Source organism: Hyperolius riggenbachi, chromosome 5, assembly GCF_040937935.1.
Source record: "Hyperolius riggenbachi isolate aHypRig1 chromosome 5, aHypRig1.pri, whole genome shotgun sequence".
In the NCBI taxonomy this organism is placed as follows: domain Eukaryota; kingdom Metazoa; phylum Chordata; class Amphibia; order Anura; family Hyperoliidae; genus Hyperolius; species Hyperolius riggenbachi.
Genome location: NC_090650.1, coordinates 126,741,744 through 126,766,931, shown reverse-complemented (window position 1 = coordinate 126,766,931; position 25,188 = coordinate 126,741,744). Strand labels below are relative to the sequence as shown.

Sequence of the window (25,188 nt, the reverse complement as noted above, 5' to 3'; positions counted from 1 at the left end):
TTACTTAGATATTCTATATGTATTAGAACTATAAATTCGTCCATCGTGATAAATAGGCCCAAATGTAATATGATCAAGAACGACATTGTCTTCATAGATACAATTCATAAAATATACAAAACTAAATGGCTATAACTATAGAGCAGGGTTTGGGAATTATAGCTAGTGGTTTACTGCATTAGTTGTAGGTGTTTCAACTACTAACCCTTTCCAATCCAATTTTCAGAACACCCTTATCCCCCCAGCACTTACCTTTACGCAGCTGTGCCAGGGGATGGGAGTGATCTGTGATTGTTGCTGCAGTGGGTGGCGGTGGGGTGGGGCCAGCACCAGTGCCAGTTCATGCGCTGTAGCTCCACCCCGCATGTCGCAGCATGGTGCTGAAGAGGATCAGAGTAGCCTGACACCATGCCGGACTAGATCCACCAGAAGCACAAGTAGCGGGGAGCCCAAATGTGCCCTCGTAATATTTACATTATGTGGCACAGCATAGGGTCAAAGGTGATAAGTGCCCGACATGTTCATCTGAAGGGGCTGGCGCCATGCTGGACTAAGTTTGGCAAGGGCGCCTCTAGTGACATATTTCTCCCTGTCGGATATCAGAGCTGGAGGTGACTAATCTAATGTCAGATCAAGCCTGACATTGTATTGGAAAGGGTTAAAGTGGACTTTAAACAAGGCTATAGACATTTATACTCCACTGAAACATTATTACTATAGCGACGTGAGCCTACTGGTTGTGGCAGCTTAACAGCTCCCCCGTTTCAAAACAGCAAGCGCTGCTATGTGGATGCCTGGTGCTTATGCAAATAGAACAGAGGAGGGTCACTATTGGCATAATAACTTTCAAAGCCTAATGCTAGGTACTCGCAATGAGATTTCTGGCAGATTTACTACCAGATCAATTATTTCTCCAACAGGTCCGATCTGATTTCCAATCCATTTCCTCATTGATTTTCCAATTACTTCCATGGAAAAATCGATCAGAAAATTAATTTAAAAAAAGTCTTAATCTAATTTCCTGCCCATTTTTTCTCTTATCCCTTAGAATAGCTTTGCTGCAAACCTTAGCATTGATGCTACTACTTGGCACTGCACATGTGGCACTTGATGTGGAGAGAAGTACCAGTTGCCATAGTAAATAATAAGCTGGGTAGATGAAGAGAATCTTCAGTACAAGCACCACAAATAATGGATTTTGCTGATGACTCCTCCAAGCTATACACCCATGACAAGGGATTGCAGATTTTGCACTTGATACCCTTCGCACCCTACAGTCCAAAACATATCCTCAAATCAAATCAAGTTTATTACAGTTAATTATAAGAAATATCCTTGGAACTGAACTCTTACAATTGGGATTCCCATAGTACAATAAAACATTTGTAAAGTGCTTAGGTTTGTCTCCAATCAGTATATAGTTGCTGTTTGTGATGTGTTACAGGGGAAAAAGTTATCCTATATAATAAAACCACTCTGTACCTGCGTCATCCTCCTGTCCCTGTGTCCTCGTGTTTTAGATACTGCGCATGTGTAGACGTTGGGACAGGAGGATGACGAGGGGGGGGGGGGATGTATGGTACGCATGCGCGCTTACATGCGGAGGTCCTAGGGGTGGGAGGGGGGTTGTGAGGGCCTAGAGCCGGTTATATTAACAGGCTTGGTCCACCTAGTGTGATCATAAATTCAAGACTAAAAAGGTGGCTTATCAGTTTTGATTGAAATGTCCCAGGGTTGGAGCTCTCTTGATTGTTGCAAGGTGTTGAGTGTGACAAGGTGTTACAAAGGGTAGGGGCAGCATCAAAGAAAGCTCTGGCTCCAAAAGTTTTGAGTTAGACTCTAGGACACAGGTGTCAAACTCCAGGCCTGGAGGGCCAGATCCATTCCAGTGCTTAGGATGGACTGAGATAGAGGAATGTGTTTTACGGGATGGCCCACACTTTTCCTGACTCAGACCCAGTAATTAATTTGAGCTGCGTCAAAAATGTGTGAGGACCTCGGCCCTTGAAGGACCGGTTTGACATCCCTGCTCTAGGAGTAGCCAAGTTATTAGATCCTGTTGATATGAGGTTGTTGGAGGTGTGGCACAGTTGCAACAAACCCTACAGGTATCTGGTGCCTAGGTTGTGTCGAGATCTGAATGTTCGTGTGCCAATTTTAAAGCGGAATCTCCATTTTATGGGTAGCCAGTTGGGTGAGCAAAGGATTGGCGTTACATGACAATGGGTAGTTAACCTGCTGGGCGGTCTGGACGAGCTCAGCTCGTCCAGTACCGCCGGAGCCTGCCGCTCAGGCCCTGCTGGGCCGATTTGGCTCAAATAAAAAGCAGCACACGCAGCCGGCACTTTGCCAGCCGCGTGTGCTGCCTGATCGCCGCCGCTCTGCGGCGATCCGCCGCGAGCAGCTGCGAAAGAGGGTCCCCCCAGCCGCCTGAGCCCAGCGTAGCCGGAACAAAAAGTTCCGGCCAGCGCTAAGGGCTGGATCGGAGGCGGCTGACGTCAGGACGTCGGCTGACGTCGATGACGTCACTCCGCTCGTTGCTATGGCGACGATGTAAGCAAAACAAGGAAGGCTGCTCATTGCGGCCTTCCTTGTTTATTCTGGGCGCCGGAGGCGATCGGAAGAACGCCTCCGGAGCGCCCTCTAGTGGGCTTTCATGCAGCCAACTTTCAGTTGGCTGCATGAAATAGTTTTTTTTTTATTAAAAAAAAAACCCTCCCGCAGCCTGCCTGGCGATCTTAATAGAACGCCAGGCAGGTTAACAGCCTTGCAGCAGTATTCTGTACTAGCTGCAGGCGGTGTAAGTCTTTATTTGGAAGACCTGCAAAGAGGGCATTGCAATAGTCCAGCTGTGATGTGATGAAGGCATGAGTAAAAATTTAAAGTGAACCAGAGACAAAGCACCTTCATTTATTTCACCATATATATCAGTGGGAACATCTACCCTGATCTCTCTTTCATTCTTCACTGTTCAGCTTGCTTCTTAGCAGCCCTGATAAAATTCCCAACTGAGCATTCAGTCTGAGCATTCAGAGAAGACAGACTCAACTATAATGATTCCTGAGCAAAGCCAGACTGAATGCTCAGTTGGGGATTTTATCAGGGCTGATTAGTAGCAGGCTGAGCAGTTAAAAATGAAACAGAGAGCAGGGTAGGTGTTTTCTCTAATGTTCCCACTGATATATATGGTAAAATACATGAGGGTGCTTCGTCTCTGGTTTACTTTAAAACTGCTCCTGTTCTCTCTTCCTGTTACCAAACTGAAGTCTTACAACTGCTCATCTTCTACTTCTTGTGATTACAAGTCTACTTCCTTACGCAGACACATGTGTCCTGATTCAATTAACTTTTCTCCCAGAAGACTCTTTTTCATCTCATCTACAGTGTACCATTTCATCACCCAGCAAAGGAAAAGTACTAAAAAGTACAAAGGGATCATAAGGTCAACAGGCTAAAGTCAACTTGTAACTACTTATTTTAAGTACTTTTTTGCTTGCTGTGTACTGAAATGTAGTTTATCAAAAGGATGTGACAACAACCGTGAGAAAACTCAGGAGAAAAGTCAGATCAATGAAGGCCATGGTTTCTAATGGAGGAATTCTGGAAATGTAGTCTGGAATCAATTGTTAGGTCTACTTGACATGATCATACCTAATAGACCTGCCCCTTCTATTGTGCTCTCAATAGAATGAGCAAGTTGTAGTGCAGCGAGAAGCACATCTAGCCCACAAACAGGTATCCTACCAATGACTTTGCTTCTACACATTGTTTATATTTATTTCAATCAACCTGATTGCTATTAGAATTTGTCTTGTTCAAGTTTAAGTTTAGTGGTCCTTTAAACTGATCATAGGCAAACAAAAAATGGAGGAATACTTTTTTAAAGTGTGCCTGTAGGGAAAAAGTGTCCCAAATGGATACTTAACTCAGTAGAATAAATCCTCGGGATAATCCAGAGGCTTCTTCAGTCCCCCTCCACCTCGACGTTCCAGCACTGGGACCCTCTGAACGCCCTGTTGTGCATGCAGTCGCAGTCCCATCCATGAAGGAGCGCAGCCAACTTCACAGGTGCAGAATGCCTCACATCTGTGCAGTAGCACGGAGTTGCTTAGGTTCGGTGGAGAAAGCAGAGCCCGTTCACAGACAGGAGGCCAGATGCAAACTTCCAGAGTGGTCTCGAGAAAGACGTGGGAAGAAGCATCTGGAGGATCTAGCACACAGGTGTTAAACACAAGGCCTGCGGGCCAAATGTGGCCCTCCTTGCCATTTTATGTGGCCCTCAAGAGGCTCAAATGTGAATCATTGTAAGCAGTAAAAGCACAGTACACTTTCTTCACATCCAGAGGATAACAGTGTTTCCGGTTAAAACATTGTCAGTTTCAGTCTGGGTGCAGCAACAACCCATGGGACCCTCCCCCCCCCCCCCCCCCCCCAACACCACACTGAAAAATTAGCATAGAACTCCCTTCTTGGATCCAACTCCCCCTGTGTGGCTGGTAAAACACACACACACACACCTTTCCCCTGCTACCGTCTTTCCACGTAGCACCAGTGCTGTGTCCTGCTTCTCCTGTTCTTCCCGGCAGCTGCACGCTCTATATTTCCATACCTCCAGCTTCCAATCGCGTGACATGCATTTGGAGGCAGAGGTTTGCAGCATCGAGCCTGTTACTGTCAGGAAGATTAGAGGAGACCCAACGCAGCACTGAAGCAGGTGAATATTAAACTACTCCACTGCGTCACTCTGCAGAAGGGGGAGGAGTGCCCCTTCTTAGTAGCATAGTTAGGCCACTTTATTTGTGACAATTTGGCCCACAACTTAGACTATGTTTTGATTTTAGCCACTTGCATGATTGAGTTTGACACCCCTTATCTAGAGGCTTCCCTCTACTAAGGTAAGTATCTGACTTTCTCTCTTTGTACAGTCCCAGGTTTGCTTCAAATCACCTGTGCTGGGCATCTTTTTTCTCCATTAAAACATTAATTGCAATTTTAGATTCACTTTAAGTGTGTGATCTTTCTAATACAAAAGTCAATAGTAAATATAGGTCTCTTAAGCCACTCAGGAAATACAGCAGAAAATTATTTGCGCCCACACTTTCCATTTTCCTGGAGTTCCTTCTGTTCTTTCCAGCAGATTATTAAACAGATCTGTTCATTTAACCTGTAGTTTATGAGGTTAGTCAACTGTTTAATGCTTCGTGGGCACTGAGCATAGGAGAGTACCATAAATTTCGTAAGACAAGATCCATTCCTTTGTGTTTCTCTTCTAATGAAACTATTGATTTATTTATATTTGTTTGCATGCTCCTTTATAATGGCTCTGTGTTGTATTGAGCTGTGAAATGGCATCCTACAGGTGTTTGAAGGTATCTTGAGAAAACGTGGAGTGGCAGCTTGATAGTTTTCAGCAAATGCATGTTATTTGTGTGTCTTTACTAAAATATATCTGTAAAATAAAGTTGTTTAACTACAGTGGTGCACTTTGATGGCCACTTAGGCCTAGCACACGCAATGGGATCTGCAATCAATTACTTTTTACCCATTTCCTGAAAGGTAATCACTTGGATGGAGAAAAACACAATAAATACATGTTCATGGGCTCTTTCATTCAATCTTTTGTCTCCTATATGGCTTCTCCTTGCAGCCAACAGCTGCATAAACAAACCACATCCCGCCCACACATTCTGCCTGCATCAGCACCAGAAACTCGCATCTACATTCATATAGACTGGTACAGCAGAAACACACACTGGGAACTGTGCAGGACCAATCTATATTTACCTACGCATGCCATTGTTAAATTATTGAGAAACCAGTCATTTATCAGACATTTTGAATGGCTAGTAGAAAAATGCAGCTCTCATCAACAGGCAATTTATCATTTCTATCTGATCATTTATCAATCGGGTATATTCACTAAACTGCAGGAAGCAGAATTAAGTCCTACCGCACATGAGTAAAGTGTAATGCAACATATTAAGATAGAAGGCGAAGCAATGGTCAGCACTGCAAGTGTATCTTTTTTTTTTTATATATATATGCATTTGCATATACTTCAATATTATACGCATGAGTACAATTTAATTGCTGCACATACCAGAGTGGGTGGGTCCCCGATACAAAATGGAGGCCACTTGACATGGTTGTGCTTCTTCAGAGGCTGAGACATCTCATCATCTTAGTCTCTGAAGAATCATCTCTGCATGAAACAGCCATCAGGAATTGAAATGTGCTCACGTGTGTAATAATGCAGTGAACGTAAATGAACATTTTGTAGTTTTGACCATTACTTCTTCTTTGTTTAGATACAGGTCTATTTTCATCAGTCAAAGAATGCTGTGATTCAGGGAGCGATTGCAATCTAACCCGGTCCTTCACCCAGGTCCTGTGCGCCCTGTAGTGCCAGCTGTCTTTTTTTCTCATGAGCAATACAACATATACAGTACATACCGGCCGGTGCTGCTAATTGGCCGGCGGGTTGACGTCGCAGGTGGGCGGAGCCTAATGCCGGCAGATGCGCACGATCCCCAGCTACTCACGCCCCCAGGTACTGCCGCCGATCGGCGCTACGCAGTCCTGGGGGTGCCACCTTGCCGACGCCCATAGGTAGTGGGCGGTCGGCAAGTGGTTAAGATGGCATCTGGTTTTGTGAACAAAAAGCTCCTGGCCAGAAAGCTGACACTATACCATGTCAGCCATCCCGACCTGTCATTGCCAACATGAATGCCCCAGCATGTCGTCTGAATAATAAGATTCACAGGAGCCCCATATCAGCTGGGTTCCAGCGTGTAGCCCTGCCACCTTGCAGAAAAAGGCCTCTTCCATTTCTGTATCTGACATAGAAAAGGCCCGGGACATTTTCTGTCAGAGGGCAGAGCTATGCACTGGAACCCAGCCGATACAGGGTTCCAGTGAATTTTATTAAATAGGACAGCATGGTGGCCTTGCAGCGGTGGGCCCCTGGTTCGAATCCCAGCCAGGGCCCCATCTGCAAGGAGTTTGTATGTTCTCCCCGTGTCTGCGTGGGATTCCTCTGGGCACTCCGGTTTCCTCCCACATCCCAAAAACATACATGTTAATTGGTTTCCCCCTAAAAGTGGATACTCTGCGGAAGGTATTGATGCTATATAAATACTAAATAATAATAGTAAAAATAATAGACAATGGCCTCAATTCACTAAGATCATGCTGGAGATAATAAGGCAAGAGAAAACTTACCTCCACATAGTGAGAGAGTTATCTTATCTCTTCATTCCTTAAGTTACCTCCTCTGTAGTTAATTTACCTCCTCTGTAGTTATTTTCACATGCAGTTAATAAACAGCCTGTCTTTAACTCTGGAGTTATTTTAAGGATTGAAGAGTTAACTTAAAGACAGAAGAGTTAACTTTAGGTTTGCCTGAGGTAAAATGTTTCCTGAATACTACATGCCTTATCACCATGGTAACAACTCTAGGAGAGTTATTAAAGACAGGAGAAAAGCTTAGTGAATTGAGGCCAATGTGCTGGGACCTGCGTTTTTAGCTTTTATGAGACAACATAAATGATAATAAAACATTGAGCAGTCTGAACAGTCTGTGGTTTGTTGGAAGAAACCTCTTCTGGGTCTGTAAAAAAAAAAAAGTAAGAATTGTACATAAACTGTTTCTGAACATGTTCTGAGTGGTGGGACATCAGATCTCAGGTTGCATTTGACAACAGAGCTGAAATAATTTTTAAGGTTGAGCAATGTTTTCAGATGGATTCCCCAGCATTTTGTTACATGCAGCTTAAATGTGTGTGACCTTTCCACACATCCGGGTCTGATATTATGATGCATTGTGAAAATACAGTGATACAGATTGCTGGTACTATTGATATTATGATCTTTGGTAACCTTTGCACTGTTGTATTTTTCTTGTGTTTTCTTTATGATCCTGCAAAAGAAGGAGAGACTAAAATTATTGCAAGTTTTCTTACCAAGTTCAGATTCAGATGCAGTCAAGTGTTACATTTTAATTGCAGAGCATATAAGTTTTTGTACTATAAGCCAATGTCCTGGTTGCTACATAAAAGTGATTTGTGTCTGTAAGGCCTTGTTCACATCATAAATCACCAGTGCTTTTTCAAGCGCTGAGCAGATTTTTTTGATTTTTAAAATCGCCTTTACCTGCACTGTATAAAGCTCTTTTTTAAGCGCTTATGCAGAGGGATTTTTTTTCACTTCCTGACGTCAGTCAGGAAGTGAACTCTGTACCTGGAAATGAATAAATGCAATGTATTTATTCATAAAAGTGCTTGGGAAATCACTATAAAAAGCATGTTTTTAAGTGCTTTGCGATTCCCTATACCTTCCATTATAGGCTAATAGCCCAGAAAATGGTACAAGCAGCGCTTTTATGAGAGGATCGAAATCGAACTGCTCATATGTGAACACTCTCATAGGGAATCATTGCACAAGCACTTTTAGGGCGATTTCTGAAATCGTCAGCGCCTAAAAAAAGCACAAAAACACCCCAGGTGTGAACAAGCCCTTACTGCATACTTTCGTTCTTCAGTGTATTGCATGAGAAAAGTGTGTGTATCCTGTGGCATGTAAGGGAAAATAATACATCATGTTTTGCTTACCTCCAGCGTGCTCAAGAATACACGTACTGTGTACCTTATTGTAAGATAAGGGGGACTTGGCTATTAAAAAATAAAATTACTCACACACTCGCCCTACCAGACTGGTGCTGCTGAGATGTGGGTGGGCCATGGGAGCACAGGTGAAGATGGCCACAGAGCTGCAGTTTCCTTGAGAAAGGTTTCAGGCCAGCTGGGGAGGGGTTTCTGAATGTTTGAGATTTTCAGGCGAGCAAGTGCATTTTTTAATACGCGAAGCATATTTGTACAATACACACTTCCGCATATCCCAAATCAGGAAGTGACGGCAAGTGGGTGTCACTTCCTGCTTGGCCCAGTGCCAGATGGGGAATACCGCGCAGTAATGCGGTAATCCCTGAAACTCCCTGAAGGCCTTTTTTTTTTTCTGGTGCGGCGCGGCTGCCCTACCGCTAGTTTGCAGTGTGAAACCGGCCTAAAGAAATATTTACACCCCACAGTAGTGGACTAAACAGTACAAACACTAATCCCAGCTTTGCAAACATGGTTACAGGGATTGTTAACTGATTTTCAATCAGAAACTTACATTTCTAGAAAAGCTAGTACATCGCTTTCCACACTTTCTGCCCCCATATTCTTTATTCCTAGTAACAAAATACAGTAAAAAGCCCACAGCCCAGCAGTGGCATATTAGGCATCACAAAGGCATCAATACATTGAACCAGTGCTGCAATACAGGAATGGTAGCACTTTTCCCAGTAGAAATCACATTGAGGTTAATTTGCAAAAGTTGTTGAACAGTGGAGAACATAAGTAATCCTTCAAACCTTGATCAAATTTTTGAGGTGTTGACCGTTATCGGGTGCTTTAAGTTTGCAGCCATCATGTGGCTCTCATCAGAATGCAGTAGAGTTGCTGAAAGTTTAGTAACTAATAACAGTCCAGTCACAGTCACAAATCTCCTCCCTGCGCGAGAACATTCTGCAATAAATCCAGGGTGTCCTAAATGGATGTAAATTATTATTATTTTTTATTATTATTGATTTATAAAGTGCCAAAATATTCTGTGGTGCTGTACAAAGTTCTTTCTGAGGCAACGTATGTGTGACTGCCATTATCCTCAATGTTTTTGTCTTAGCTACCCTTTAATTTAAATGTTTCAAGGGGTGCTGGGAAGTTTGTTGTCCCTTTTCTCCTAGGTGATATTTTCACACTTGGTTAATCATTTTAAAATTATTTTTTTGAAAATCATTTTCATGGTACTTTTTTACTTACTTGTTGGTATTTTTTCAATTGCAAAGTACTGAAAAGCTGTTTTAAAAAGAAGTTGGAAAATTATCTCCTAATAGAAAACTCAGGAGAAAAAGTGAATTACATATGGCCCCTTGGCCCTTATTCATTGCAATTGTTTTCTAAGTTTTCTCATAGGAGATCATGTTTCCTCTCCTGTTTAAAAAAAAAAACATTTTAGCACTTTGTGACTGAAAGAGTACCAAAAAGAAGGTGAAAAGTTTTCTCAAAATCATTCAGAGTATTTTCTTGTTTGCTGGGGGGCTTAAAGGGCTTTTTATTTATAAGGTGTAAACATATCACTTATAAAGAGGTCAGGTGATTTATTTTGTTATGCAGCCATCAGTGCATTGCACCTAAAACTCTCTTCACTTGACTGAAGTCTTAGATCAGAAATCGTGAATGATCATTCACCAAAGAGACCAGCATGGTCAGAGCATCTATAGTAAAGAAATGGAAAAAAGGGGTAAATATGTCCATTTAAAAAAAAGGTGCGTGTTAATTTGGTCACTGGGTACTGCCGTTATTTTGAATATTGTTACTGATATTCTAATAATGCCTTTGTGCTGGGAATTTCTAGCCGCTGTTGCTGTAGCTTTGTAATGTTAAATGAATGCTACTAACCTCCTCTTACCCTATCCTCAACATTAACCCTTCCATAACTATGCCTACCACTGACCTCTAACCCTATTGCCTAGCACTAACCCTTTGAGCAGCACATCTGTTAACAGTGAAGGTCTATACATATAATGGATAAGGCTACTCAAACTATATCTGAGTGATCTATTAAGTTGGGGTCATTCCTGCTTATTCTCTCTTTTATAAATATGATGTAGAATTCACAACACTTTTCTGGTGATCTGCAGATCAACATTTTTATAAATAGGGCCCATGAGCAATTAAGAATGGTTCACAAACTTTTAAGTACCACTGCAGGCCTCTCAGTGAAAGCCACACTATTGATAATCTGAGCCATACCAAGTTACTGTATAAAGGTTGGGGAAAAGAATCCAATAGCCATGTTATATATCTCAAATATGTTTTATCACATTAAATTTAGCTACCATCAGACAATGTGTGCAATTAGTTATTATTTGGACAGTTTGTACAACAAGCCCAGGCACATAAATGTCGCCCCCACACCTACAGCGGAGCCTGTGGGAAAACTGCCCATCATTGTGTAGCATAGGGTGCCTGGGCCCGTACAACTCAAATTTTAAGCGTGGCTGACCTGTGTCTGGGCACACATAGGCATAGCAGATTGCACTTTGCTGCTGCCAGCCAGCCAGTGGGATCCGCAGTGGACTGTTGATGATGTCACTGCACCTTTAGGATGGAAGCGGCATTATATGACGTAACCTTTAAATGTACAGCAATAGATGAAACTCTCAGAGCCCAGCAATTACAGAAGGAGGGACGTATCACACAAGAGAGGCTTCTGAGGACCTTTACATATTCTTGGTAAGTGTATGCTGCCTACACTGCCTAACCATTCAATGTATTTACTCTTGAGAGCCAGATCTGGGGAGAAGTGGCACATAGTTCGGAAGAGTGGATGGAGCGTTTGGTTTACAGACAAGAGAGAGCATGATAAAAGGAGGGAGAGACTGAGGCATAAGGGATGTTCTATATAAGTTGGCTGCTGACTAGAGTGTATGATGGAGGTAGGAGAACAGAGGTGTGGGCCACTGAAATTGGCTGCTGGCTAGTGATCATGCTGGCCTGTTGCTTTATAGAGTATAGTGAACTATGGTGCATTTGTATCTAAGCACTTAAAATTTATTTCCAACCTATAACACATATGGAACTGATCCTTTTCTCCTGTAAAGTTATAATTACCTGCCGGGTCTTGTTGTGAACCAGTCCCAGGACTCCATGCTGTCCGCTGGCTTTTGGCACATAGGTCTGATCCCGCTGACACCATTGGGTTTTCTCTATCTCGAGTAGAGAGAGCGTCATGCCGTTTTTCAGCAGGGGCAGGGTTACATGCCGGAAGCCAGTGGATACAGAGTCCCAGGAGCGATTCACAAGAAAACCCAGCAGGTAATTACAACTTTACAGGAGAAGAGAATCTGTTTAATATGTGTTATAGGCTGGATATCCACTTGATTGTTCTGTTTTTTAAAAACATATTAAGCATTTATTGCCAGTAAATTGTTTAGTATACTTTTTGAGAAATAGCCTTTGTTGTTAATAGGTATTACATCTTTTGTCACATTTTAAGTGAATGGAGCTTGGTCAATTTGTGGAAAAGCCAATTAACGTACCAGTATGTATTGTGGACATAGGAGTTAATTGGATTGCCTGCAGGCAGGAATCTCATTCAAACAAAGGCAGACCATACAAAATCCATAGAGATAGTGTTCTGGCTGAAATTTGTACCTGGGACTGTGCTGCAAGGCAGCAGTGCTCACTTGGCCATAACTCTTCATACAATTGATGCTGGTGCAGTAAAGCATCTGGTTCCTTCGGTGACGTTTGAATCAGGACTTAATGCAATATCTGCATTGTGTTGGTATGTTGGATCTTGGTGACATGCGTAGTCTTACATTTTTTTATGGTATCTATTCAAACTGGCTTCAAATGCAAGCCAGTGCAGCAAAATGCAACAATGGAGACTTTTATTTAAAGTACGGTCTCACAATTGTGCTATCGTTTTTCACGAAGTGCGGCGATCACGATAGTCATGAAGAATCATATCGCAGACGATCGCTCATATCCCTGTAGATTCTCCCTCAAAATGCCGCAATCGTGTCGCACCCATCGTGTGCCGACACACATTACTCCTGTAGAAGATGATTCATTGATGATAATCGCTCCTCGCTCCTTGGGTCACAGGCGCCATAGGTTCCCCGATCCATCTTCTGTTTGGTCTTGTGGTGAGTATGTAGCTTAAGTCAGAAACCAGACTAATGCCTGCAAATTTGTAATCCAAGGCATAATTAGAGAACAGCTTGACTGACAGAACTAAAGATAATAGACTCCCTCTGGCAGAACTTTCATTACCTAATTAGCACAGTAAGAGGTGTAGAAATGCCTTCTGGCAGGTCATTGAAATACTAACGTTTGAGGGGTAGAAAAAGCATATCCAAATGATCTTTTGAAGTGGTCTAGAAGAGATACAAAAACATTGTAGTATAAGCGAGAGAAAAAAACTAGTGCAATAATTATACTTTTCTTTGAATGTCTTATGGAATTCTTCTTTAACATGCAGAAACAGCATGAGGGTATGAACAGGCCTTATTTAAACAATTCTCCCCTTGCTTAAAGGAAAAGTATAAAAAAATATTTAAAAATTGATTTTCAAATGAAACTTTTTATTTCTTTTGAATGTTTGTGTGCTTATCAAAACTTTTTTTTTCTTTTTAAAGCGGGATTGTCAGCCATAAAATCAAATTCCATTTACCCACTTCTCTGTGTTTATTACGCAGCTTGCAAACTTACCCTGCATTGCAAGCACTCTAATCTATTCAGAAACATTTCTGCTGTAATAAATCTTATCTCAATCAGCCTGGCTCTATTTGGTACATTGCCGAGGAGAAGGACGCTTGTCGTCACCCCTAGCGCATTCCTGCTCCTCACCGATTGGCTGAGGGCAGTTCAGTGAGCAGCTGAAATATGATCTATGCTGTGCTCACTTGTTTACAAAGCAAGCTAGATATGAAAGAGCAGTTTCTAAGAGTAAAAAAGAGTAAGGGAGGAAATTACATCAAGATTGACTTCAGTCAGAGGTAATAAAAATGGAAAATGCCAGGAACAGTTTTCTCTTTATTTCCTATATAAAATTCACTGAAGTCAAAACATGGACAGTACAATAAATATGTTATGTAAGTAGAACAAGTATTTATCTATGTGGACAGTACAATACATCTGCTACGTAAGAAGAACAAATATTTATCTACTTTTTTTTTTTCCTGGGATAGTGTGGCTGTCCCTCCTGCTTTAAATCTGCAAGTTTGTCTCCTTACCAGTCTTTTTAGATTAGATTAGATTTTTAGACCTTTGCAGCCTCCGTAAATGCGCAGACGTGCGCAAAACGGCCGTCAGGCTTAACAACCCGCACCCACCGCACCACCAGGTACCCCACTTTGATCTGTAATATCCACTGTGCAAGCTTGCCTTATTATATCATGTTCGCTTATGCTTTTTATGCATGAAGATAATAAATACAGCATTTTAGCAGTGCCGGTTTTCCCTTTTTCTCTGCCTTCCCTGTCACTCTGCATACGCTGTCTACTTGGCTGGAAATGGGGCACCTATAATGCTACCTAAGCACGCTTGCTGAACCATAGTGCCAACCTGCTTTTTTCTATTTGCTTTTAGATTTCTGTTGGCTTTCTAGGGCAACAAGGTACCATTTTAACTATCTTGGTAGAAGTGACAGATTAGCAGATTAGATCTTCCCATGGTAAATAATCGTATAAATACATCTTATTAAGTGGTGAAACTAAGAAATGCTTTATAAAAAATATGTGCTTAATTTATACTTGATGCCAGAGACTTGTTTCAAAAAAATTTTTTCAGGAGTGACAAAGAGACTGGACTACTTGTGTCAAAAAACTATGGTTGAACATCTCGCAACTATTTAGATTGGTTAGCAACTGGTCTGTAACATGATTGGCTATAACAAAAACATCCCGGAAATTCTGAGTTTCAGACTCAACTGAATGTTGTAAAAAAAGAGGTGATACAAGGTAAACCCCCTGTCATCAGGGCCGGTGCTATAATTGGGGCAAACAAGGCAATTGCCGCGAGGCCCATCGCCTGTAGAGGCCCCCCTTCCCCGAGATTCCCCACCCTCCAGCTACCCAATGGGTGCTGAGATCCTGCCACTGCCGGTAATCAGGGCTAATGTGCAGCGGTAGCTGCTGACTTACAATGCCTGCATGTCATGAAGATAGCGATGCCGCTGCGGGGGAGTCATGGAAACGGGAGGATGCCTGGTGGAAGGAGGATAAATTGCATGCTTGCTAGAGAGGTAATGAATGCGACCCTATACTCTACATTAACCCCACTGACCGGCGGTGGCAGGATTACCGCACCCATTGGGTAGCTGGAGGTTGGAGAATCTTGGGGAAGGGGGGCCCCTACAGTATGTAACCCCTTACTGCAATGTGGGGGAGGGTGCACACAGAGGCCACCAAATGCTGCTAGCTCCACACCCGCCATTCTATGGACCCCTATGATTCCATGCTGTAGACTACCACCAGTTAGTGCACTAGCTAGCACTACCTAATGAACCTGTGAGCTAGGATCATCAAAGGATGTACCATGGTCTTAGCAAAGATGAAGGCTTGCCACCTGGCAATGGGTAGGAGGCTGCTCATGCTGCTACTTAAAGAAAATAGTGAGCGGGGAAAAAATACACGTTACAGGGTAGGGCTGAAGTAGCCAGCACTAGCTCTTACTGGATCTTAAGGTTTTACCAGGGTTCTGATAGTCTTGCCCCTTGACTGGTTAGTATTAGGGCACATGGAGATCCGTGTACAATAAATTCCTCTGATTCGCTGAAGGTAAGCATAATGTTCATGTAAACATAAGCTACGTAAATCTGTTCTGAGCAAGAGCTTTACTGATACAAATTTACCAAACCAAGCACATGCCCATGGATGAAACAGCTTATTTCTAAATGGAGATTGTATAGCTGAAAGAACAACTGGCCAGTCATTTTAAACCAAATTAATAATTTTTTACAAAATGTATTTGAAATGTTACAGCTCATTCATTCTTATTTGTATACCGTACATATGTTATTGCATGTACTTCCACACGCATTTGCATGAATTAATTGGACATTTTAGACTTACACAAGATGTGTGTTTTTCTTCAGAATAATAACTCCTTTTTCAAAAATGCAATTTTCAAAAGCTTTCAAAAATGAATGATTTTATGGCTCACATACTCAGAAAATGCACCTTAGACACAGTTCATGATTTTTGTGCACCAGTCATTGTTTCCTACTTCTTTGACTTGAATATGCATCCAGAAGCCATTCATGCACTGAGCTCATTGTGCTTTGTGGCATATCCCTGAATAGGCTTTATAAATGAGCAGTTTGGGCCCGTACTTCTTATTTCTGATGTCAAAGCAAATTTGTTAAAGTAGCAAAATGCAAAACTATGATCAGGCTTTTTGGACTGTATAATTGTTCTATAACTTCTGAATTTTTGTAAGCATTTACATATAAATGTCGGAATGCTTCCTTACAATGAAAGTGCATGAATAGTTTTCTGAACCTTTTTTCCCCAACTCCAAATAAGGTGAGTAGAGAATGTTTGAGACATAACACAAAACTCAAATATCTTTTGGGTTAATTTTGAGACAACAGAAAAGCTGTTTAAGTGGCTCCCCATTCTTCTTCAGTACGCAAGAAATCTGTTTATCGAAGCATAGCCGGCTATAGAGATGCTCAAGCCCAGATAAACCCCAGCCATGGGCACTTTACTGTCATTGACCTGAAGAAGTGGGACAGTCCTGCGAAACATGTTGTCTCCCTGGTTTTTGTGGAATAAAATTTAAAAATTCCACCGTATATGCCTGGTGTGTATCTTCAGAGGGAGGTAGGTCAACATGACCTCTCATTTTAAGCTGTTATAATTATTTTATATTTTTTGGGGTGCCTGCACCCAGTAGCTTAAGCAATTATGGTGCTTTTCCATCCCACTGAACTATAGACACAGGCTATTACTTCTTTACTTTTGTGGTTTCCCTCAATACATTGACTACCACTGAAGAACCAAAATGTCTTTCAAGTACACCATAGGAACACAGAAAAAAATATAGCGGTTCATCACACTCTGTTATGTTTCTCCAAAAATAATTGTTAGAAAAATGTTGTGTGTATTCTATGCAGCTACGTTATTGTTCATCAAGGAAGACATACGTATTCATGCTTATATTATGGTTTGGGTAAAGCACCAATGAGTTGGCTGGACTTAGTTTGCTGGGGATGCTCGGGAACTGTTCTTTTACAGTTTATATACCCAATACTACATTAGCCCCTCACTAATTGTGATTTATTCCCACTATCTATACTGCATGTTCTGCAATGTGATCCTGTATACAGTACACATAATATATTCTTTATTGATGTTGTGTGTTTTGTGTTGTTGTTAACCACTTAAGCTCTCAGTTGTTTTCACTTTATGCATCCGAGCAATGTTCACCTCCCATTCATTCACCTATAACTTTATCACTACTTATCACAATGAACTGATCTATATCTTGTTTTTTTCGCCACCAATTAGGCTTTCTTTGGAGGGTACATTTTGCTAAGAGCTACCTTACTGTAAATGCATTTTGATAGTAGGAATAAGAAAAAAACAGAAACAATTCATTATTTCTCAGTTTTCAGCCATTATAGTTTTCAAATACTACATGCCTCCATAAATAAAACCCACGTATTGTAATTGCCAATTTGTCATGGTTATTTCATCGTTTAAATTATGTCCCTATCACTATGTATGGCGACAATATTTTATTTGGAAATAAAAAAGCATTTTTCCCGTTTTGCATCCATCACTATTTACAAGCTTATAAAAAAAAATATATATAGAAATATTTCATCTTTACATAGATATTTAAATAGTTTAAACCCTTAGGTAAATATTTATGTGTTTGTCCGTTTTTTAAATTGTAATGTTTTTTTTTTAATTAAACATTTTATGTGGGTATTTTTGGGAGGGGGGGAAGTAAATAGTGTTTTATTTAGGGAAAAGTGTGTGTAATGTAATTTTTTTTTACTTTTAGATGTAGTTTTACTCTTTGGCCACAAGATGGCAACCTCGAGTTTGTTTACATAACGTCAATCTAAGCGTACAATGTACACTTAGAGGGACATAGTCTCAGAAAAAGCGTAGCTTCCGAGAGAAGCTGTCGCTTTTTCAGCGGGGGAGAGGAATCAGTGATCGGGCACCATAGCCCGATACATTGATTCCTGGGCCTACCGAATCCGCGGCCGGGAGTGCGCGTGCATGCGCGCGATTGGCCGCGGGAGCGCGCCTGTCCTCCTTGACGTTTTTATACGTCAAGGAGGACAAAGTGGTTAAGGATGTGATTAACATATCTTTATGCATTGTCTTTTATCATTTGAATTTTAAGCACTATATGAATTAACAAAGGAAAAAATAAAAACATTTTGAGTATTCATTTGCACAGGTGAATTAGAACTAACAATAGCTGTTATAAAACAGTGTAAGGCTATGTGAAGCATTGTACTGATATTTAACGGTTTCGTATATTTTATACTTTTTGCATTTACATTTAAAGAGGAACTGCAGTGAAAATAATGTTTTGAAAAAAAAAGTGCTTCATTTTTACAATAATTATTTATATATGATTTAGTCAGTGTTTGCCCATTGTAAAATCTTTCCTCCCCCTGATTTACATTCTGGCATTTATCACATGGTGACATCTTTACTGCTGGCAGGGGTGGAAAGAGATGATGCATTTTTGGCAGTTGGAAACAGCTGTTATTTCCCACAATGCCAAAAGGCGCCCACATTGTGATGTCAGTACCTAGGTGCTGACATCACACTGTGGGAGGGATTTCACCTCAGTATCAGCCATACAGGGCCCCCTGTTGATTTGTTTCAGAAAAGGTAAAGATTTCTTGTGGGAAAGGGAGTATCAGCTACTGATTGGAATGAAGTTCAATCCTTGGTTACAGTTTCTCTTTAATACGTTTGGGCCAATTTAACTATTTTACATAATAATCTAAACAAACGTAATAGCACACTCAGAAGTGAATCCATAACTCTGACTTGTTGTTGTGTTCAGAAAGTATTTACACAGGAAAAGTTGTCAGTCAGGGAATACAGAATATGTATACAGGTTTCTAAACAAATTCCTCATAAATAGTAGGCTGCTTGATTTCACTCTGGCCAAACTAAAATCAATGCTGCCTTATTTCCTTGACTGTTTAAATTTTACTGACTTTTTTTCTAATACAACAGTTATTCATATTTAAATGAATCATTTTTAACACGTTATACAATACCCCATTGGGTTTTTACATGCCAAACCTCTGGCAGCTTTAAAAAAAACTATGCTACTACACGAGGGAGTGTCGTATGTAAAAACTAATTGGATTTTTGTTTTTCTCCACTGCATAGTGTAAAAGAATAAAAATAGATTAAATTGAGCGCTAATTAATTTTTGTGATTTTACTCTCAGGCAGCACAGTACACATGTGCTTTAATGCACCTGGATGACCTTATAGTCAGCTTGTTTAAATACTTTTTTCAAGAAAGAGGTTTATTTATTTATAACTTTCCAGTAAAACTAGAAATAATTTTCTGCTAATTATTGGTATTTGTCACATACGGTCCTAAGGATAAAGCCCTGAGGGTACCTAAATGTCTACTATACATACTAAAATATAACTTCTACTGTTTTATTTAAAATTGTGTATACCTGTAAATAAAAAGCCCAGTTTCCTGGCTCTCTAGAAAATTAAACACAAAACCTTCGTAAGGGGATTTTGGCTGATTCCCCCCCCCCCCCCCCCCCCCACACACACACACACACACACTCTAATCAAATGTCAGTACAGTGTGAAGTGTAGCTCGCCCTGCATAAGGTCTACGTAAATGGCTGGCCACAGGACTCTACTCACAAATTAGTGGAAGAGGTCCATAGATAATGAACATATAAGTGAACAGAGGTGCACTATTTGCAATTTGTCCACATTTTATATGGTGCACCCCTGTTTACTTATGTTTATTATCTACGTGGCAGTCAAGCATCTTTGATTACATATTTGCAAAGACAAAGTGGTGCTGGTGCAACCTTGTTCCTGTCCATTTAGTTAATGAGGACTTTGTTGGCTTTTCTCACTGCGGCAGCACGTCTGTGCAGTGCGCAGGTGCATACCTACAAAGGTACCCAGCAGCACCTAGATTTATGTGTATCACAGATATTAGATTCGGACCTCCTCCCCTCATTATTGAGGGGTGTGCTGTGGCTAGCCACTGATAACAATCAGGGCAGCCGTTCATACAGACTTTATGCAGGGCGAGCTACACCCCACACAACAGTGACAGCGAGTGTAGGGGAAGGAATCGGCCAAGAACCCCTTACAAAGGTTTTGTGTTTAATTTCCTAGAGTGCCAGGAAAAAATCTAGCAGAATGTGAATATCGACCATAACAAATTACATTAAACAGTGAAAGTAGGCGCAAAAGGCAACATTCTGTAAAAATGTGTTTTTTTACATTCTAGGCTTTGTCATCAAGAATGCTAATTAATGTGCATGCTGAAGGAACCTAGAACTTATGAAGGCTTGGCTTTATAGCATTGTGTAATTTGTAATTAGCCATGTAAATATAGCATTTACTGTATTTTCACTGATAATGTTTATATATTGATAATAGATCATTGATAATGTTTATAATATAATTATTCCTAACTGCGCCGTACTAGACAGAATTTTGGTTGTTGTTGAAACATTATTAGTATTTTTACTTAATTATTAGCAAAATTATTAAAAATATACATTGAAAATATTTAATTTTTTAACATTTTTTTTAAGGTTTTTTTTTTTTTTTTTTAGAAATAGAACAGAAATGACACAAAAATAAGCTGAATTATACTGAAAAGCACAACAGTAAGCAAGGGCATATGCACCATAAAGACAGCAAAATATATATTCATGGAGTCAATTTTTCAAATACCATCAGGCATCGTGAATCAGTCCAAAGCCATAGAGATGGCCCAAACAGTTTGCATGCGAACGCGAACTTCAGGTGTTCGCGGTGAACTGCGAACTATATGCGAGTTCGACCCGCCCCCTATACTACATCATTAGGGTCAACTTTGACCCTCTACATCACAGTCAGCAGACACATGGGGCCATATGCAATTCGAGGAGATAAGAAGCTGAAAACATGTGAGCTTCTTATCTCCTCACATCGCTCAGGATTTACCGGCAAATTCAATTGCCAGTTTCACCTGAGCAATGTCCTTGCGTAAAGGAGCATAACTCAGGTGAATACTAGGTATTCGCCGAGCGATGCTCCTGTGTGGCCAGCGATGTGGAGCGAGGCATTTGTGCCGTGGAGCTGTCCTTCAGCACCACAACACTGCTGCCTCGCTCCCGGGAAGATGCGCGCGCATCGTCGCAAGAGCCAGCGCATCGTTGCAAGGCTCGTACCCGCCGCTCGTCGCTATCAGAAGATACATACCTCCATCGTTCCAGCTCGCCGCATGTCCCACGCCGCTCCTCCGCTCATCTCTGTGACTGTGAGTATTCTTGGAGCCGGCAAAGCATCTTTGAGTCTCCCGCCGGGGCTCCCCATTCCTCCACTAGGCGGCCCAATGAGAATCATCCTGATTCTGATTGGACCAATGAGAATCAGGATGATTCTCATTGGGCCACCTAGTGGACGAATGGGGAGCCCCGGCGGGATACTCAAAGATGCTTTGCCGGGCTCCAAGAACACTGACAGTCACAGAGATGAGCGGAAGAGCGGCGTGGGACATGCGGCAAGACGGGAACGATGGAGGTATGTTTTTTTGTTACATTTTAAATAGGTAAGGAGTCAAAGCTGACTCCTTTACCTATTTAAATCACTGGCATCTGGAGTTTCCTTAGTAAAGATGCCAAAATCAGCCCGCTGACAGCAGCGATAGGTCTTTTCGCCTGCTCAGAGCAGGTGAAAAGTTAGCACCTATGTTTGCCGGGAAGCATCGCTTCCCGGGGGGTGCAAAATGCAATTGCATAGGAGGAAAGGAACTTGCTGGGCGATTATATCGCCCAAGCGAGTTCTTTTCCGCCCTGGGGGGGTGTTAAATGCAATTGCATTAGGCGACCTTGCTGACGCCTAATTTAAGAACTCGCCAGCACTTAGCGCTGGCGAGTTTGGTAATTGCATAGGGCCTATGTTAGCCAATCAGGCTACACTCCCTCCTGGAGCCCCCCCTTATAAAAGGCAGGCAGCGTCAGCCATTTCACTCACTTGTGTGGCTGCAGTAATTGGAGAAGGTAGAGCTTGATGCAGAGAGACATAGGGAAAGCTTAGTTAGGCTCTTGTTAGGCTTGTTAGCTTGCTCCTTGCTGACACCTATTGCTAAAAAGCACCCCTCAACAGCTCTTTTGAGAGCTAATGTTGTTCTTGAGATCTATTTCTCTTTTTGTGTGTGTGTGTGTCCCACAGACACTTACACAGCCATGTCAGTCAGTCGCAGCTGGCCCTTGGCCCCTTGGTAATTCCTACTGTGCCACTGCCAGGCCCAGCACATTCAGTGACTACCTGTGTGTGTGACGGCTGCACATTTGTAATACCAATCCCTGCATACCTACCTGCTCAGTGCACCTACCTACGTGAGCGCACGCAGTTTTATTTGCCAGTCACTGCACCTGTAGTGGGATGTGGGTGTCAAAAACACCCTCTAGTGAAAAGATACAGGAGACAAAAGTGGGAGCCCAATGGTGTAGTATGTCAAAAACAATGGAAAGTAATAAAAGTAAGACACTACTCACAAAGGTGGGTTGCAGAGGGGCAACCGACCGCAGGAAGCAGGTGGAGACAACAAACCCGACTCCACTCGGGGTGGTCCCTAGGGACCTGGATGCGGTCGCTCTCCTTGGTAAAAGAAAGGGGACAGATATCCGCCGTGGTCGAAGCCACGTGTGGTCTGTACCCACCCCTCAGACGGGTGAGGTAAGGGGGTATGATTGCACAATAAGGGTATAAGAGGCGCCCTGGAGTAATAAAAGCATCTAAAAGCAGTTTAAAAACGGAAAATAAATTTGAGGTAGCTTACCTCAGTGACGAAAAAATCTTTGTATCTTACAAAGGTTTTTATTAGTAACACAGGCAACGCGTTTCGCGGGTCAGAGCCCGCTTCCTCAGGCCAATAACCTGTGTGTGTGTGTGACAGCTGCACATTTGTAATACCAATCCCTGCATACCTGTTCAGTGCACCTACCTACGTAACCGCACGCAGTGTTATATACCAGTCACTGCACCTGTTCATGGTACCTGTGTGTGTGACAGCTGCACATTTTTAATACCAATCACTGCATACCTGGTCAGTGCACCTACCTACGTGACCGCAAGCAGCGTTATATTATATACCAGTCACTGCACGTGTTCACGGTACCTGTGTGTGTGACAGTTGCACATTTGTAATACCAATCCCTGCATACCTGTTTAGTAGTGCACCTACCTACGTGACCGCACGCAGTGTTATATACCAGTCACTGCACCTGTTTACGGTACCTGTGTGTGTGACAGCTGCACATTTTTATTACCAATCCCTGCATACCTGTTCAGTACACCTACCTACGTGACCTCACGCAGTGTTATATACCAGTCACTGCACCTGTTTGCGGTATCTGTGTGTGTGACAGCTGCACATTTGTAATACTAGTCACTGCATACCTGTTCACTGCACCTGTGTGACTGTACATTGTTTTAGTCAAGACAGTACATACCTCTGGCGGAAGTCGCACTGGGAGACGCGATTCAGGATACGAAGCAACTTGCTATACACTGCCGAGGACTGTTCTATATGCGCTGTTTGATGTCTTCGTTTGTAAGTGCATCAATGTGTTTTTAACGTTCTATTAAATACAGTATTATGCTATTGGAGCTTTTGTCTCAGTTTTTAAGGAAGTGCATCCCATCTGAGCAACTAGGATTTAAACACAAGCGAGCATAGCTGATCGATACAGGGGGTCAGCATTGGAATCTGGTGAGCGGTTAACCATTGTAGTGTAGGTGGTGGGAACACGCAGTGGATCATCTGATCACCTAACACGGGGTGAACTGTCACAATAATCTGCAATTAGCAGTATTACGCTATGTCCGTATACTATGTTTAATCCACAGATGCTAAGAGCAGTAGAAGATCTTTGGAGTTTATTGCTAAGCTGTCTTTGCTGATTTGTGATTGAGTCAGCCTACTGATCTGGTGAGAGTACCTGGTGGATATTTATCTGTGAACGTGTGAGATCGTCTTTTTTTCCCATTTGAATATAGACTATTCTGGGACTGTGAACTATCCTATGTTGAGCGCCTGCACAGACTTTATTCCATTGATTTAGGGAGGCTGTTCCCATCCCACTGTGTGGCGGCCCATGTCCTTTTGTTTCATTGTTTGTTTAATATATCTCAGTTTGGAGTAGCGCCTATAACCACATTAATTACAGTACATACCTTTCACTTAATCCCCCCCTCCAATATGAGCAAAAGAAGCAGAGGCAGGCCACCCGGCAGGTCTGTTCGAGGTCCTGCTGTCGTGATTTTGTGCGGCCCTGGACCAAAGTACAGTGTTCAGAAGGCACGTGCCATCAACCCCCAAGATTGTCAAGACTTAGTTGACTATTTAACACAGAATGCCTCAGTTTCCTCAGCTTCGGCACGGAACCATGACATATCTTCCTCCTGCTCTGATTCTGGCACCCCACTTAACACTCAGTCGGCCGCCACCACCAAAGTGCCATCATCCCAGGGCTCAGCCGTTTGGACATTTTTTTTGTGTGTCTGCCTCAGATGAAAGCAATGCCATCTGTACTCTCTGCCACCAAAAATTGAGCTGTTGAAAAACCAAGACCCACGTAGGGACAACTTCCTTACGAAGGCACATGATGACAAAGCACAAACTGCAATGAGATGACCACCTGAGGAAAAGCAGCACACAAAAGCAAACTTATGTAATAATTTAATAATAAAACAATGAATCTGGACAATTGCACCCATAGAAGAATATGAAAGCAGTTAGGAAATGCCCATCACATTATGCCATATATACAAATTAAATTAGAGGAATAAAGTCCAGTGAATCACATATACATGTCTAAAGTGCATTACAATGCCCCCAAGTGGTCAAATGGTGTAAAACAGTGAATCTCTCAATTATTATAATAATAAAACAAAATATCAAAAGACAAATATATACAATAACCAACATAATATCAAACATTATATGAAAAAGTGCTTCATGCAGACGTTTCCAGTCCTTTGAATGTGTGTCATCTTGAAGATAAAGGCTTCAATTCATCAAAGGGTGTTCGATAACAAAACCCCAGTCCTTAAAATACCGCATTCGGTATTTTACACTTCACTGTGCTAATTCATCAATATTTTCCCATGTGTGGTAGAGGTTCGTTAAGTTACCGAACTACTAGGCTTCAATTCATCAAAGGCTGTTAGATAACAGCAGAGTGGTGCAGAGCAGCTTGGAATGTCCGTGTGTTGTTACAAGCTGATAACAATAGAAGGCATCCAGACATCCCTTTAGATGTAAAGGTGTTATAGTTACTGTTATTTATACTGCCTCTGCTGCTCTGAATCTGTCCATCAGTCTTT

General features: G+C 41.9%; 1 long non-coding RNA gene across 1 annotated transcript in view; it reads right to left on the bottom strand.

Moving 5' to 3' along the window:
* Window positions 1-12,461: 12,461 nt before the first annotated feature.
* LOC137517500 (uncharacterized) overlaps window positions 12,462-25,188 on the bottom strand; it is a 37,143-nt gene continuing 24,416 nt past the window's right edge. Inside the window, exons 3-4 of the long non-coding RNA XR_011020551.1 lie at window positions 12,882-12,985; window positions 12,462-12,791 (exon numbers count right to left, since the gene is read on the bottom strand). This is a non-coding gene — a long non-coding RNA (uncharacterized lncRNA). The remainder of the gene's footprint in view (window positions 12,792-12,881; window positions 12,986-25,188) is intronic.